Source organism: Rattus norvegicus, chromosome 1 (assembly GCF_021556685.1).
Source record: "Rattus norvegicus strain SHRSP/BbbUtx chromosome 1, alternate assembly SHRSP_T2T, whole genome shotgun sequence".
In the NCBI taxonomy this organism is placed as follows: domain Eukaryota; kingdom Metazoa; phylum Chordata; class Mammalia; order Rodentia; family Muridae; genus Rattus; species Rattus norvegicus.
The window spans coordinates 197,803,490-197,821,250 of NC_141534.1; the positions used below are offsets into that span (position 1 = coordinate 197,803,490).

A 17,761-nucleotide genomic window follows, 5' to 3' on the forward strand; every position below is an offset into this window, starting at 1 on the left:
TTCAGGCAAGAAATAATCAATCTGCTCATCCTGGTCCCATAGTAATCTGTCTTACAATGACCTTTTCTATCTAAAAAGAAAAACAACATTCAAGTCCTTTGGCAAGGTAGCCTACCCTTTTTCTTTTTCTCTTCTTTTCTTTCTTTTTCTTTTCTTTTCTTTTTTCCCCCCTTTGGAGACAGGCTCACATAGCTGAGGCTAGGCTTAAGCTGACTAGGCAGAAGATGACCAGGAACTCCTGCTCCTCGTGCCCCCACCTCCCAAATGATAGAGTTACAAAGCCACCATGCTTGATTTATACCACGCTGGGGGATGGAATCCAGGACTTCACAGGTGCTAGGCAAGTGCTCTACCTAATGTGCTACACCCCAAGGCCCCCTAGACCTTTCCCCCTTATTGGGCTTACTCCCATACCCACCCCGACTTACTGCAGAACGTTAAGGATTCAGACTAGATGCTGGGTACTGATTCCCTCATGCTTGTTCACTTACTGACCTAACATTGGCCTGCCTCAGGCTGCCGAGGGGGAAGAGTTGAGACAATCCTTCAGCCGTTTGGGGGATCTCACACCGTGTTTTCAAGACACATTTAATAAATCAGAACGCAGGCAGACACAGAGCGGTCCCCAGCCACAGCTTTGTGGAGAGCGAAGAATGACTTCCAAACACTTCAGCGTTCTGACCTTCCTCATTTCCGGAAGTGGCCTTAAGCTCACTTCCCCAGGCACACAAGGGAACAGAGCTGGAGAAAGATGAGGGACAGCTGTCGCTGCTGGGGGAACAGAAGAGACAGGCAGGGCCTCTTGGACCATTGTTCCTCTTTGGAAGGGTTTCCCAGACAGAGTCTTGCCATCTTCACATCACCAGAGTCTAACACTGCCCCAGAAGGAACAATCACGGTTTGTTAAATGAACAAATCAATAAAATGATTTCAGGCTGCCAGAGAAGATTCTAGAACACCTCTACTCGCCCGCCCCAATCCCTGACACACACTGCAAATGAAGCCTGGTTTTAAACGCACAAATGTCAGAGGCAGACTGCCCTCCTTATGCCCTGTCTGAGGGTAGTGTGTTTAAGAAAAGCGGGGCGCCCCCCTCAGCCACAGTGGGTCAGAGCTGAGAACCCCAGCCACATGGGAGGCAAAGTCGTTTTGCAGCTGCTTATGTGATGTGTATCTGATGAATAAATAAACTTCATTTTCCAGGGTTGCCAATCCCTAAACATGTAGAAGTATACATTCGCTCAGAAACTTAAAAAAAATAAACAAGGCCGGTGTGTTTGACTGGTTCTTCTTAGCGTCTCGGCTACTCACCTTTCAGCTGCTTAATAAACGCGGTTTAAGGAGCCCCTCACCAGGCCTGTGTGGAGCAGTTCCGCTCTGAGGAAACGCCCCCTGTTAGACTGGAGGTGGGAGGGAGAAGGGAAAAGCTTTGCTTCAGCCCCTGTTTTTTTCTGGGCAGGTGACATTCTAAGAGGTGGCACTGAAGCTGCTGCTCTCAGCAACAGCTCAGCCTGAAATGGAGGTCAGTCAAGCCAGGCAAGAAGCTCCTGAGGTGGCCAGCTGCTACAACCTCCCAGGCACCTTAGGGGAGAAGCTGCCATTCTCACTCTTTTGTCCCCTGAGGGACATGCAGACCAGGGTAAGAGGACAGGAGGGAGATTTGACTTCTTTTTCCATGTCAGTCCGGAGTCAGGAACTAGAAGCCTTTCGCCCTCCTCTCTTGATCCAAGCTGCTATGATGGGTGTACTCCAAAATCTCTCCCACAGGGCGCCTGGGAGCCCCACGAGAGGCCATCATCTGTTCCCTGAGAGCCCACGTGGTAGTAGGTCCTGGTTTCGGTGCCTATTGGCCATTCTTCGGTGAGTAACACAGTCCAGCGCACTAAATCCATCAGGAGATGGAGGCCCAGACAAGTTTTAAGTTTGGCCCAAGGACTTAGATGAAAGAAAGAGCCGCAGAGCCTGAGTATCATTTCTCCGCAGACAATCTTCCTAAGATTTTTCTTCCTAAGAAAGAATAGAAGGAAACTGTGAGTATTTTTAGCCATGCAAACCAAGACTGAACTTCCAAAAGCATATGTTACTGACAGGCTCAAAGTGGGGGTGGGAGGGCAGGCAGATGACTTGCAACCCCTTCCCCTCAGGTTAGAATTGAACCAAGGCTCTTAGGAACATGTGTGTGTGTGTGTGTGTGTGTGTGTGTGTGTGTGTGTGTGTGTGTGTGTGTGTGTGTGATGGGTAGTGTGTGTGTATGTGTGTGTGTGATGGGTGGTGTGTGTGTGTATGTGTGTGTGTGATGGGTGATGTGTGTGTGTGTGTGATGGGTGGTGTGTGTGTGTGTGAAAGAGAGAGAGAGATGGGTGGTGTGTGTGTGTGTGTGAGAGAGAGAGAGAGATGGGTGGTGTGTGTGTGTGTGAGAGAGAGAGAGAGAGATGGGTGGTGTGTGTGTGTGTGTGTCTATGTGTCTGTGTCTGTGTCTGTGTCTGTGTCTGTGTCTGTGTGTAGGTCTGTGGTAGTACAGGCACCTTCAGGGGCCAGAACAGGGTATCACATCCTCTGGAGCTGAGTTGGAGGTAGTTGTGAGCCCACTCAGTGTGGACGCTGGAAACCAAACTTGTGTGCTCTGGAAGAGCAGGAAGCACTCTTAACTGATGAGCCATCCCTCCACACTGGACTACAATTCTTTCACTTGTTAGAGAAGAACTGACCAGTGAGCTATACACCAAGCCTTGTAACCCAGATTGTAAAAATAACTTGAGAGGCTGGAGAGATGGTTCAGCAGTTAAGAGCACTGACTGCTCTTCCAGAGGTCCTGAGTTCAATTCCCAGCATCCACATGGTGGCTCACAACCATCTGTAGTAGGATCTGATGGCCTCTTCTGGTGTCTGAAGACAGCTGCAGTGTGTGTGTGTGTGTGTGTGTGTGTGTGTGTGTGTGTAATATATTATATATAATGAATCTTTAAAAAATAATAACTTGAGATGATTCCCCAGGAAAAGGTTAACCCCCCAGTTCCAGGGTGCCCATATGTTCCTGAGACAAGCAGGTAGTCTGCCTGGGAAATGAAAGGTGGGTGGGGTTGTGTGCAAGGAATCCTTTGGTGCTGGTGTTGGGGACATCAATAACCAGGTTCAGCAAGCATTGTAAAGTCACATCCTAACCATCATAGCACTTTGTAAGAAATGAGGAAAGTGTGTTGCCAACCTTCAGACCTCCTGTTAGCAAAGCCATTCTGAGCTTCTTGGTATATTAAATGGTTCTAAATTCAACAACCATGTACTAACTCTGCTGTTGAACGGGCTCTGTGTAAGGTACTGGTCCCTGGCAGGCCATGTTGACTGTCAACAGAAGCACTGCACTTCTCTGCCGTGTGCCTCTCCACAAGACCAAGCTCCTCCCAGTGTGACAATGGGTTCCAAGCAAGAGCATCCCAAGCAGGTGGAAAACTACAAATCTCCAGCTCGAGGCACAATAGAACATCATTTTTACATATCATTGAACAAAGCAAGTCAGAAGTTGGCCACATCCCTGATGGGAGGCAAGAAACTAGAAGTCTTCACCCCACCACAGGTCACTGTGGGAGGACAGAGAACATCCTTTGCTTTGACTGCACCCTTGTGATGCCAAGGACCCTCACTTATGAGCTGACTTACAAGGATAGAAGGATAGCCAGTCATAACCAATGAGGAGACACAGGGTATGGAGGCTCAGAGGGCTCAGAAACATCTACACCTTCTCATCTGCATATGAGATGGGGTGGGGCCTACACCTCATCTGCATATGGGATGGGGCAGGGCCTGTACTGACCAGTTCTCACCATCTTTTTCTTCTTCCCTCTTGCACTTGCAGGTTGTAGATGCAAGCAGGCAGTCTTTGTTGATCACAAACACCCTCTACGGGTCCATGGGTGACATCAGACTAGGAAACACACTTCCCCTCTGCACCTTTTAATCCCAGACTCCAAGCACAAATCGCCACACTTGCACTTCGCCAGTGGCCGAGCTGTGAGCTACAAGGCGTGGCCATGGATCCCAGGACTTTGTTCATGTGTGAAAAGTCACAGCTTCATAGACGCAGCACACAGGGGACAGAAAGGTTCCCCCTTGCTCCTGGGTTTTAACTCATTTCCCCAGCCCTGCCTGACACACATACACAGAGCACAGATGTTACATCCTCAGCCCAGCTGGGCCCTCAGGACCTCCTGCACATCCAGAGGCCAGTTCTATTAATGAATAGAACTGGGCGAGTTGGGGAGGGGGTGTCAGAAATCACTTTAAATGCCTCTCCAGAGAGTAACAGAGAAAGCAGAGCAGATTTCCAGAATCTCTCACCCCCAAGGCAAGTCCAGAGCACAGGAAAGCAACAGTGTCCCCTGACGCTCTGCAGCCTGCACAGGGCTGACTGCTGCCCTCAGATGCCGCGTATTCGGCATTTTCAAACTTATGGTTATATTCTCTCTCTCTCTCTCTCTCCCCCTGCCCCTCCCTCCATTCATCTCTATCTCTGTGTGTGTGTTCACACGTATGGATGTGTGTGTCCATGTACCACTGTGCATGTGTGGAAGTCAACATGCAACTTGTGGGAGTTGGTTCTCTCCTTTTACTGTATGATTCCCAGAGATGGAACTTGAGTGTTGGACATGGCCAGTGCCTTAGCCCACTGGGCCCTCTTGCCAGCCTGCCACGTATCTTTTTTACCTTCTTTTGGGAGGTTTCCTCAATACCAATTTAAAATCAAACACCTGAAACAACCAAGATGCTTGGCCCCCATCTCAAAACATGACCTAGATTTGGGTTCTTAAAAACATACTTTATAGGGGCTGGAGAGATGCTCAGAGGTTAGGGCACTGGTGTTTTCCCAGAGGACCCTGCTTCAGTTTTCAGCATCCACATGCCAGTTCACAACCACCTATAATTTTGGCCTCCTGGGGTACCAGGAACACACACACGGTGCTCAGACGGACATACATGCAGACAAAACACTCAAACACTGAAAATAGACTTTCAAAAATATATAGATGACCTACAAGAAATAAGCAAGAAATTCTAGGCACATTCTGCCGAATCCCGGGTTTGTTTATTTATCCATTCAACTTGCACCCAACATCAAACATGCGCAAGATGCCTGTGCGGTTTGGAAGTATGAGGGGAGATAGGAACACTGGCACTGAACAGGCAATTACAAATGTAAGCAGAGGGACGTGAAGGGTAAGCCTCATTGCCCAAAGGACGTGTACATATATGCATAGAACAACAATTAACTAAAAAAGAGGCTATGAATTTGAAAAAGGGCGAGGAGGGGTATACGGAAGAGTCTGGAGGGAAGAGCAGGAAGAGAGAAATGATGTAATTGTATTATAATCTCTAACAAAAATAAAAAATAAAGTGACTCGCTGACTGGCGGGCGAGATGACCCAGGCGGTGGAGTTGCCTGCCGCCAAGTCCGATTATTTCAATCCCCAACGCTCGCAGGTGGAAGGAGAGAGCCAACACCAGGGAAGTCGTGCTTTGATCTCGATGTGTGCCCTGTGACACACAGGCTCCACCCCATCCACGTGTGCACACACAACATAAATAAACCTAATATTTATCTTAATGAACTCTTGTATTTTCGGTTGTGAGCCTAGCCTTTAATAGCCGAGCCATCTCTGCAGCCCTTTAATGAATAGTGTTATCTGTCCCGTATATTTCAAAGTCTTTAGTAAAAAGGTATAACATACTTTGAACAAATGATTGATGGCCTGCCTTGCCTGGCACCGCGTGTTGGTCATTCTCTGTCCCACATTTCGGATGAACAGCCAATGACCAAACGTCATACACGGGTGTGTCTAACTGTCACACCATTGAAGAGCTGTCAGTAAATAGACAGGACCTCAATGGGAAGCAAGCTGCCTCTCCTGGATGGAAGCCCAGAGCCTTGCAGGTGACACAAACACCAACCAGTTCTTAACTTCTTTGGGGGGTTTTGTTTGCTTGTCTGTTTGCTTGTTGCGAAGTGGGCGGTGGTCCCCCAGCCTCTGTCCTAGGCACTCCTTTCCTGTATCTGTTTTGTATGATAAAAAAAATTCACACTGAGGCTGGGAAGATGGCTCACTGGGCAAAGCTCTTGCTGCTCAAATATGAGGACCTGAGTTCAGATCACCAGAACCCACTTAAAGCAGGCCTGGATGCTTTCACGATAGTGTGCCTATGGCGAGAGGAGGATCATGAACAGGAGAGCCCCAGAAAGCCTGAGGGCCAACTGTGCTGACAGCTGCAGCAGTGAGCAATGGCAGGGTGGAAGGCAAGGACTGGCGAACGAGGCTGTCTTCTGACCTCCACATGCATCTCATGGCACATGTGTGTACCCACACTTATACATGAGCACACACATACAAAAGAAAAAAACACTGACAACAACAATAACGACAACAATAACAATAATAATAATAAATCACCTTGTGTGGACTTGGTAAGGTTGCTGATCTCAAACACTTGCCCTCGTTACTGGAGGCCTCCCTGTGAAGGGACATGAGCAGCCAAAAGACACAGATAAAGGATTCTTGGACTTACCCCCAAACTGGCCCCCAGAGGAAAAGCCTTCTCTCAGCTGAGCGTGTTGGTACCCTTGGATCTGGAACTCAGGAATACTGAATACCTTGATTGCACATTGTCATCTAAGTTGGTTTATGGCACGAGACTTCTGTTCAAGACCAGTGTGATAACTACGACCATCAGGGATTCGTTTTAGCAACTTCACACCACTCTGGACGCAGTTCTAGATTAGCAAGTGTGGGAAGTAAGATACTAAGGGTTCAGATACGAAGCAAAACATCACCTTATCCCCGGATGGTTCACATTCTGGGAAAGACAGATCACAAACAGGTAGCTAAGGACTATCAAAGCCCAGCACAGTCTAAAGAGAAAGATGGTTGACGGAGGTTGGCCTTGTCTTCTTGACCTCGGATCCTAACTTTCAGCAGGTAGGCAGCCATGTCCTAAAGCAAGCGCCCACTTGAAGAGCAATGCATGTATCCAGCATTCGGAAACCTCGTATTGAGGAATATTGAGCCTCTAAGAGACCAGGGACTGTGTGTGCTATGGACATAGAAGTGACTGCTCCCTGCTGAGCCCCAGTGGTTTCTTTGTCCAAAGAAGTCACCTACGGAAATTGAGGACAGAGTCAGCAGGACTTGAAGAATTCTGGGAATTGCAGAACGTAGCCCAAGAGCAGATGGGTAGATCTAGCCTGCATGTGCTGACCCACATGAGCTCTGCAATAGAACTCTGAGCTAACTGGCCCAGCAGCCAGAAGCTCCCAGAAACTGTGTGAAATAAACACATAAATAAATCTGCTTCCACCATTAAAACAGCTATCTTCACATGCGCATTCACATACAGAACTGTTTCATTCTCCATAGCAGTTGGAATTGAGTCAGATTTGACCTGAAGCTATGAGATGTAGTTCTGCACATGGCTATAACTACAACCACTCAGAGCGGGAAAACCGCTCTGTACCTATCTCTTCATGCCAAACACCCTGAAAGCTGTCCCAGTACCATATCCCCAGAGTGCCATAGGAAATGCATACCTTGGGACCCCAAGAATGACATCCAAGCCAAGTCCCATCACTAACAAGTACTCGCTATCCCAGCTCTAGCATTCCCCGTCCACCCACAGGGCCAACATCACCTGCCTCCCTCTCCTTGTAGTATCTTGGTACAGAGCAAAGGAGACAGAGAGTTTAGTTCAGACCAGGAAGGCTGGAGAAGGACACCCATCCACAAGAGGGACAAAACAACCAGGACCCTTAGCCCAAGTTTGAAGACAGCTGACTGTGAGCTGCCATGACTGGAAGTTCTAGAGACTTGGCGCTAGATGGACAATTTTATCAGGAAAAGTCAGAAGCCATAGAGAAGGAAGTATTTAGAAGAACCATTGAAAATTGTTGGCTACAGGGCTGGAGAGATAGGTCAGGCAATAAGTGCTTGCCTTGCAGGCCTGAGAATCTAAGTCTTCTCCCTCAGAACTCATATAAAAAATCTGGCTGTCTGAGCTGGAGAGATGGCTCAGTGGTTAAGAGCGTGCACTGCTCTTGCAGAGGACCCAAGTTTGGCTGCCAGCTCCTAACTCAAAATTTCCGAGATCTCCAGCTCCCAGAAGAATTTAATACTTAACCTCCCCAAGGTAGGCAGGCACCACCTGAAGTTCTCACATGTACATACACACACACACACACACACACACACACACACACACACACACACACATACATGCATGCATGCATGCATGCATGTGAATACACACACAATTTTTAAATTATAAAATAAATATTTTAAAAATCCAGGTATGGTGATGCATGCTTGTGAACCCAGCACTGGGCAGGTTAAAAGAGGCAAATCTCTTGGACTCTCTGGCCAGCCATTCTAGCTAAACTGACATGTTTCAGGTCAGTGAGAGAGCCTATCTCAAGAACAAGGTGAATGGTACCTGAGGCATACAATGGAAGTTGACCTGTGGCCTCCACATGCACACACATAGCACACACATACACAGGCAGGTACACATATGCACACACATATGGCATCTAGAGCACTGAGTGCCATTCAAGAGACTCTCCTCAGACAAATGTCAGCAACAGGACACCCATACTTCCTGCCTTTCTTTGACTACTAAAGCCTTTATTTATTCTATTCTATTTTTCCTATTTCAGATCCTCATTCAAAGAAGTCAGCTATGCCTGGAAGAGCAATGCTGTTATAGGATATTTGAGCCTGTTTCTAGTTGTGGTGAGGCTCAGTCCTTGGCACACTCCTTTAATCCCTCTGGCTGGAATACAGACACACCCTTAGACACTCACTTTTAATCCCAAATAATGAAGGTAAAGTGAGTTCGTAGAAGGAAGCACCCATGTTTGAAAGTGATATCTAATTTAGTGGCAGAAAAAGTGAAGAATCAGAGAAAGATTTGACAGAATAGGATATGCCCTCCTCTCACAAGAGGAGAGAGGAAAGGAAAGCTACTTAAGGGAGAGACAGAGACGATACAGGAAGAAGAGAATACAGTGGAGTTCGTGGAGAGCAGCACAGCAGAGTTGAGAGGGGTGGGTAGAGCAGCGCAGAGGGAGAAGGAGGCAGTTTTACCAGGAGAGTTTTACAAAGACAGATGAAGAAAGGACAAGCTAGACACAGGTGAAGAGCTAGAGAATGGGGAGCCAGAAGATTAGAAAGGATTGCTAGAGTTAGTTTGAGGCCAAGCAGAGCAATTCAGGAGAAGCCGAGAGAAAAGCCAGGTTGAATCAGTCAGCTTGGAGAGAAGTTTGAGCCAGGACAGCTGAGTTGAACCAGCCAGAGTTCAGGAAGAGCTAGTAAGGGTGAGCTTATTCAGCAGTAAGTCTCAGAGACTGGAAACTTTCTAAGCCTGGAGAAGACTGTACGGAGGGTGAAAGCTTCCAGGACTAGGCCTAGGTTAGCAGACAGAGGCAGTGAGCTTCAGAGACAACAATTACATCGGGTGAATAAAAGTTCCTTTTACACAATACTGTCTCTTTAAGGCCCTCATAGATCTACTCAGCTTTCTTCAGCATCAGGGTTGGGCATCTCTGGGAATCTGACCCACATCTGCTCAGGATAAAGAACAGTTATCAAGCTGAAACATGCCCCCACCCAGCACACCTACTTAATTGGTGCTTTTCTTAAGTTAATGTTTCAGATGATGTGGGCCTCCCCAAGAGCGCCAAGCTGAAGGCAGAGCCCGTTTGCTGAACGCCTTCCTAGATGCCTAACGCCTCGTCTGCACACAGGTGTGCAAGCCTGACAGCACGTGCCCTGGCATGAGCCTAAAGTTCTCAGTTTATTAGCAGTGACCAAGTTCATATGCCAAGCTTTACGAACTTGTTTCTAGAAACTTCTTCTGAGCCACAGGACTAGAACAGAATAGCAGTGGCTAAGAGCGGGTAAGAGGTTGGGTGCATGTAGCCAGAACTGAGTCTGAGTGTCTATATTGGCGGCAGTATGGCCTGAGGGCATCTGGTCTAACTCTTTTTTTTTTTTTGTAGCTGGAAACAATGACATGCTGTTCTGTCTATAAAGTGCATTTAAGAAATGTTAGCTAGCAGCTTGGGAGATGGCTCAGTGGGTAAGAGTTCCTGCTCTTGAGGACCTGAGTTTGAGTCTTTTGTAAAAAGTGAGGTATGATTGGGTGTGCCTGTTACGTTGGCGTGTACCGGAGGGGCAGAGACAGGCATTACAAAAAGCTCACTGGTCAGTCAACCTAGACAAACCAGTGAGTTTGCAGTTCCGCTGTGACAGACCCTGTCTCAAGATAATAAAGTCAAGATTGACAAAGATGCATGAAATCTGATTCTCAGTTTGTGAATGCATGGGTTCATGCACCCGCACATTTGGGGGGCAATATGCAAAGTTTAAAAGAGAAAATAGCCATTAAAGGTGATATATACACACTATTGTCCAACAGGGACATTTTGATAGGGAAAGGGACACCAGAATAGCAGGTGTCCCCCAGGACTGTCCCAGAGAAACTAGTTGTGAGGTCACTCTTGCTATTCTGACTTACTACAAGAGCCTTAGAAGCCACCAGCTCGACCTATTTATTGGACACATGAAGCTAGTGACTCCGAAATGGATTTCAAATGGCCTGAAGTCACATTGCTTGTTACTAGCAGAACACAGGTTACAGGTCACTCTAGTTTGACCCAGAGTCAGGTTTACCCTGTGGGTGTAAAGCTCTCAGCTGTTGTCTCCACAAACACATTGGAGAGAAGCTATACAGAGGGGGTTACTGGCCCTCACTAAGATTGTGCCAGGGCCTGGTTTACAAAGGACACCAGCGAACTTCCGAGAAGTTAAGGGACACATCACAGCAAAGGTAGCTGCTTAAACTGGAGAGGTTTGAGTCCTTCAGGCCTGAGCTTATCTATTTCACAATGCAAGATAGTAAGATACCCCATCTAGTTTCTTATTCTTATTTCTTATATTCTCTCTCTCTCTCTCTCTCTCTCTCTCTCTCTCTCTCTCTCTCTCGTGTGTGTGTGTGTGTGTGTACATGTTTCAGACTTCAAGAGTCTTTCCCCAGAATTCATCCACAATGTTGGCATTCTAGCCTTCTGCTCTTGTATCCATTCTTTTTCACAATGTCACTACTTGGCTTTTATAACTGCTTCTAGGTACAGATGAGAGGGGGGAGGGAGGGAGGGTAAGAGGGAGGGAGAGAGAGAGAACATGCATGCCTTGCACTATGGGTGGTACACCATAGCTCGTTCGCAAACACACTTTTGCTGAACAGGGCCATTCTAAAAAACCTATCAAAATTGCTGACAATCCTAAAGAACCCACATTTCCCCTACAAGCCACCGAAACTCTCCACAGGAGCCCAGAACATGTTTGCTGAACAGACTGCCCCACTCCAGGAAGAGGAGAGCATGGTAGCCTGCTATTCCTGAGCTGAGCCTCCTCCCTCCGGCTAGCTGTCTCCTCCCAGGCTTTGTCCTAAACCACCTTCCCATTTCCCCCTCTGATCTGGAGGGTGCCGACTTCATGTGTGCCAGAGCCTGTTTCCTCTCGTTGCAGGAGCCAATGGAGTCCATTCCTTCTTAAGGAATGTTCAGGAAGTCAAGTGGAGAGCTTCCAACCGGCCCTCTTAGAGGGATTCATACCACAGCTCTCAGAAAATGCTACAAATTAGGGCCCTTTCCTGTCTTTCCTGAGAACCGGTTGTTAAATATTCACTGTGGGCTTCAAACTTCCTTCCCTGTGCCCCACTGCATATATGCGCCCCAGTGATGCGCTCCTGATTCTCTAGTCTCCTCTGCCTCAGACTTTCTCAGCAGAGCCATTCCTCCACCCTGTCCGCTCCTCACTTCTCGAACATTCTGCTGGTCCCCAGCAATTGCAGACAATCAGTATGCCTCCTAGTAAGGTAAGGGTTACCTATGACAGAACCTTGGTCAACCAAATCTCCTCTCCACAATGAGTCAGTTCTGAACACGGCTTGTAAAAATGTGTTTACAGTGTCTCTCAGATCTCTGCCTCGCACATGCCTTTACTTGCTAAAAGAATTACCCAGTTCTCTTCCACTCCCCCCCTCCCATGTCCCAAACAAAGTGTGATCACCATATTTTTTTAATCTCCAGCACGCCCTGGGTCTTGTCAGGCACCCACATATGGACTGAGTTTCTTTTAAACAGGCTAAAGTTTCTCCTGCCTCCACTTAGTCTTTACAGATCCGACTAGGGCAAGAAGCAACCGCCACTTTCAGCCAGGCTGCCAAGAAAAGGCACAGTAAAGGCACCCTGCCCCCCAGCCCCCTTGAGAAAACAAGTCCCCTTCAGTTCAAGGAATGCTGCTTTACAGAGTTAACTTCCAGCCAGACAGCAAGCGGACAGTCACAGGCTGTGGTAACACAGAGGCTGAAATCCAAGCTGCCTGGTACTAGGACTCCCTGCCAAGCCCCTTGCCTTGCGAAATCCACCTTCCTGCTTGCATTCCAGTTTCTCAGCACCAGAGTTCTTTGACAGCAAATACCCAAAGGTTAGGGTGCCCGCTGGCCTGTCCACCTTTAAAATGATGGCTTTAAAGTTCAAACATCTTCAGCAGCAGCTCTCTAGAAAACCCTTACCCTCCTACCTGTTCTCACGGCCACTCGCCCCTGATTGGCCCAGCAGCACGTGTAGCGCATTTCCCCAAGAAGATGGGAGTCTCCTGAGTGTTGTGACACGATTATGCCTGATTAACTGAGCTATAACTCAAATATTTTGGAAACAAAACAAAGAGAGCGTGAGAAAAAGAAAAAGTCTTGCTGCAAATTAGTCTGCTGCTGAAGTGGAAAAGGTGGTTTTGGGACCATTTGGAGCAAGGACGATCCTAACGTTGATCCTAAAGGCTTCTATCTGCTCACATAGGACATGCAAGAGGACAGCAAGCTGGACCCTGGCAGTAGCCCCGGCTCCTAAATTCACTCTGCAGGGGGGCTGCTTGCTGCTCACAGACAGCGCAGTATTCTTACGATGGGGAGGGGCTGAGAAATGGGGCCATGGAGGACGCTGGAAGCCATATTCTTGCCGCCTGAGTAGCATCAGGTAGGAAAACTTCAAGCAAGTCCCTTTAGTCGGTAGTTCCCCTCACCGTTGTGTCCAGAGCAAAAGTTCTGTGCTCACTGAAAGGCGCTGCCAGGCACACTGCTTTCCCTCCGTGCTGTGTAAGGACTAAACCCACAGTGCCCGCAGCCCACTCAGGTTGAGAGCATCACCGTGGATGATGACCGCCAGAGTCTACTCGTGGTTCTGGAGGACGCAACAGCTTTCTCTGGTCCAGTGCTTGCCAAGCACAGTTCTTGAAGCGAAGTAAACATGATCTAGACTTCCTCACATCGGTCGCCTCACATGAGCCTTCAGCCAGGATTTAGGGCGTTTAGGGTGGTGCCACTCTGTCAGTGCCATCTGCCCCTAGAGCATCGTTAGCTTCCAAATAGAAACTGTCTCTCTTTGCACTCTCCAATTCCCCCAGCCGAGGTGCCCTTCTGTTTCCGGTCTGTAAAGATTTGACTGCTCCAAGAAATTCACTGAGGTGGGACTACAGTGTGGCCACCCTTGGAGTGCCTCTGCCTTATTGAACTCAGCACGCAGTGATTTTTTTTAATATCTTTTTATATGTCTTTAATTTTTCATAATTTAAAAAAGCTATTAAAAAATCTCTCTGACCTTCACAGGCTATATTGAAATTGGTAAGGGGGGCTCCATTTGGCCGGAGGCTATAGTCTGCCAACCTACCTGTGTTCTAAAGATTTTTCATGGGTCTGATCACACCTGCCATTTGATAAACACTTCAGCTAAGGCACAGAGAGACCGAGAGCGTTATCTACTACAACACAGCCACATGGTGGGCAACAAACAAATCAGAAACAAGGTGTAAATGCCCACCCCTTTGCTCATGCACATGGTCCCAGGCTGAGTGATACAGCAGGGGGTTGCTATTCTCTCTGGCAAACACACAGAAGAGGTTGCTTCCAGTCTTCCAGCGTGGAGATGGGGGATGGGTGGTGCCTGGATCGCCGCTGAGTGACAGGGGAAAATGTGAAGTATGCACTTGTCCCCTGACCCTCAGTCAAGTCAAAGAAACCAGGTTCAGCAGTGAATGGTCAGCCTCATATGCACTGTTTCTGTATACAGGGACTCCCCAGGTGCTTAAAAGGTGCATTTTAAAGAACTCTGAACACTGCTCAGCTCCTATGGGGTGGGCAAGTCTATCTTGAGTTTCCCATCCCTGGCTCTCAGCAAACACCCTGCCATGTCCTGTCTTTTCTTTACCCCAGGAAGTCAGAACTCACACACTTGGGTTTTTCTGCAAGTTGGCAGGGTGGGATGGTGAACCCAAACGGGTCTCAGCCCATCTAGTCATCAGCGTGGACCGTGGTGGTGGCCATCACTGGGTTTCAGTGCAGCCAGGATCCTGCAGCAGTAGATGGTACGAATGCCAAGGGCAAACAAAGATTTTTTTCACGGCCGTCTTTCAAAAGCAGGAAGGAGAGAGGTTGAGTGTCTCTCACTGGGTCCTCAGGGTGAACTCACTATTTCCTTTGCACAACAGACCCTCCCTGCCAAGATCCTAGAAGTTGAATTTCTGAATAGAGAGCCCTGGTTCCTTGGGATCCTATGTGGCCTTTGATTTGGGAGAGAATCTTCTCTGTTGGACAATTTTGCAGTGTGCCTGTGGAAAAGGACATGGCCCCATGCTTGAGGTAGCCCATTCTCTCCCTGCAGGAGCCATGCATAATGAAACAATGGCCCAGTTTTTCATCATTAAGGGACAAAATCATAGTCTCTTTTTGGGGGGAGGGTTAAAGATGTCTGACAAGCGAGCACCATCTTCAGTGAGTCTGGTTCGATGTAATTTCCACATGGACTGCCTGATCAATCCAACCAGCTCTGTGGGAATGGATAAGAGTGACAGCGCTGGTGATTGTAGCCAACAGGAGGCATGGAGGAAGTCGCAGCTCTGGCTGCTAACCTGATAGCCAGAGCACAGTTCTGTGGTGCTCTAGGAGGTCCATAAGGGAGACTGGCCCTCAGAGGTCCACTGATGAAGACCTGTAGCCCAAGGCCAACTCAATGAGCACTAAGGAGGGTGGTATGTGGCTGCTGGGGTCAGGTAAGAAAAAGGCAAAGAGAATCCAAAGCTACCAGTGTCTCACCTTCAAGGCCCTGTCCTCACCAGTGGCTGCCCTCGGATGCCCACCACTTTCCAGATGCAGCAGTTTCTGCTGGTCAGGATTGTTAATTCTCGCTGCCATTAGTGCAGCCCTAGCTCAGTGACTTGGCCAGGGCTCTCAGCTGAGGCTTAGGTCCTGCAGATGTAAAGGATTGACTTATACCTTAGACTTCCTAGAGAGGACTCCAGACCCAAAACTATACGCTGTCTGCAGAAACTCAGGACTCCTGTCTCTCAAAGGGGCTACCCAGCTAAGAAGGACCTATGAGAGTACCAAGAGGTAATTCTGCTGGCCTGGTCTCCTGGGACTCTAAAGGCCAGGCCTCATGAGTCTGATTTCTATCCACACACAAGCTGTGGTGAGTTAAAGGTGTCCTACGCAAGTAGGATGGACCATGGTAGGGCACTGGGGAAAGATGAGAACCAACTGTGCTGGCACCGTGGGGGCTTGACGTGAAGGAGTGCCCAAAGCTTGAGCTTTTCTACTGCACTGAGAGAAGAAGCTTTTGTACATTGCACTCTGTGTCTCTCCCGTGCTTCTCAGGACGAGTTCCCTCAATTTAGCCACAGGGGAAAAAGTCAAACTCTGAACTCAGAGTCTAAAGGCACTTGCCACCACGCCTGTTGACCTGAGTTCAATCCTCCTCTAGTAGGAGAGAACTGACTCTCGCAAATTGTCCTTTGACCTCCACACCTGCACCATGGCATGCACACACACACACACACACACACACACACACACACACATACACAGAGAGAGAGAGAGAGAGAGAGAGAGAGAGAAAGAGAGAGAGAGAGAGAGAGAGAGAGAGAGAGAGAGAGAGAGAGAGTTCTCGTTGCTTCCATTGTTGTAGGGGAAGAAAAGCCTCTGACTAAAAGCAAGTTACAAGTCACAGCTCATCACTGAGGGAAGTTAGAAGTTAGGGTGGGAGCTCAAGCAAGACCATGGAGGAACACTGTTTTCTGCTTTGTGCTTCCATAGCTTTCTTATACTGCCCATGACTACCTGCCTAGGGAATGGTTCCTCCCACTGCAGACTAGGCCTTCCTGCATCAGTTGTCAATCTAGACGATTTCCCACAGACGTACCCTGATCTGACCATTTCCTCAAATGATCTCGGGAGATCCTAGACGATGTTAAGTTGGCAGTTAAAGTTAATTAGGACAACGTAAATAATTAAATGAAAAAAATCAAACTTCCACATAATACTATCATCCAAACTAAATGGCAGACAAAGAAAATGATTCATAAAATATACAATAAGGGTAAAGATCTACTAAATAAATAGATATTCTAAAAGAAAAAAGTGTTCTCTTTTGAAAGAGCAACTATTTTAAAACAGAACAGGTGTTGTTGAGATGGAAATAAACTTTTGTGATATGTGTGAAGAATAATTGCTGTCCCTAATATCAATGGCTTCACAGTGGAGAAACCTTTAGATGTAGTGTCCTCCTAGTGAGAAAGCCTAAAAACATATATATACTTAACCAGTGCAAACACAAACACACCCATAGACTTCCATGGAACTGAAGGTTGGGCAACTTTTCTGAGAAAGAGTTAACAGATGTCAAACACGTTCTGGAAAAGTATTTGGTTTTGATCCCAGCAGGTTGATGACCAGAATTTGTCCTAGGAAAAGAAGAATTAATATACACAAAAACTTGTTTTCTAAAGCTCATTGGCTTCCTTATGGACTAGAATAGTGAAAGACAGGAACAGCACAACAGCCAGCCGTGAAGTCACTAAAAATAAAGAGCCAAACAATCCAACAGGACACAAACGTGACAGTTCTGAAAAATGTTAATGACATGGAAAGATATTCACAGTAAAGTGAGTGAAGAAAAGCATATTGCAAAAATGGTGCGATTGGGTGACTTTTTTTTTTGTAAAAAGAAAAAAATCCAACTGGTTTGGACATAAAGAAGCATCTGGAAATATGGACTCTAAGGTGTTAATGGAAGTTGTTTCTGAATAAGTGCAATTGTGTGCAAACACACATACAAGGACATGCTCGCTCTCTCGCACACGCTCTCTCTCTCTCATACACATACACACACACACACACACACACACACACACCTTTTTATATATACTTACATTACCTGTATTTTCTGAATGGTCATGTGTTTTTTAACAAAGAGAGAATGTGATTTTAGTAATAAAAACACATACACCATAAAGACTGAAAATAACACGGTCAAAAAGAAACATGCTAAAAATAGAAAAAGTAGAAAGTGCAGAAGAAATAGAAAATTTTAAAAGAACATTGAAAGAACCATGAATATATATTCCCACAAACAAAGACATGAAAAGTCAGAGCCACCAAGAAGGCATAGGACGTAAAGTTGCTTGCTGTTTTGATCTCTGAAATACACATTAAAGTAGGAAAGAGAACAAATTTCTTTCTACTAGTCCTCCTCTGAACTACACACGTGTGCGCATGCACACACACACACACACACACACACAACACACACACACAAAACACACACAATAGTAATAAATAAAACAATTAAAAGACTGGAAATAGCATTTTGACAAGTAAAAGAACTTTGAGA

General features: G+C 47.1%; 1 long non-coding RNA gene across 1 annotated transcript; it reads right to left on the bottom strand.

Moving 5' to 3' along the window:
* Nucleotides 1–553: 553 nt before the first annotated feature.
* On the bottom strand, nt 554–12,739 carry LOC147996981 (uncharacterized). Its single transcript, XR_015655355.1, has 2 exons — nt 12,624–12,739; nt 554–2,007 (listed from the first exon to the last, which is right to left on the bottom strand). It is a non-coding gene; the product is annotated as an uncharacterized LOC147996981 (long non-coding RNA).
* Between the last annotated feature and the right edge of the window lie 5,022 nt (nt 12,740–17,761).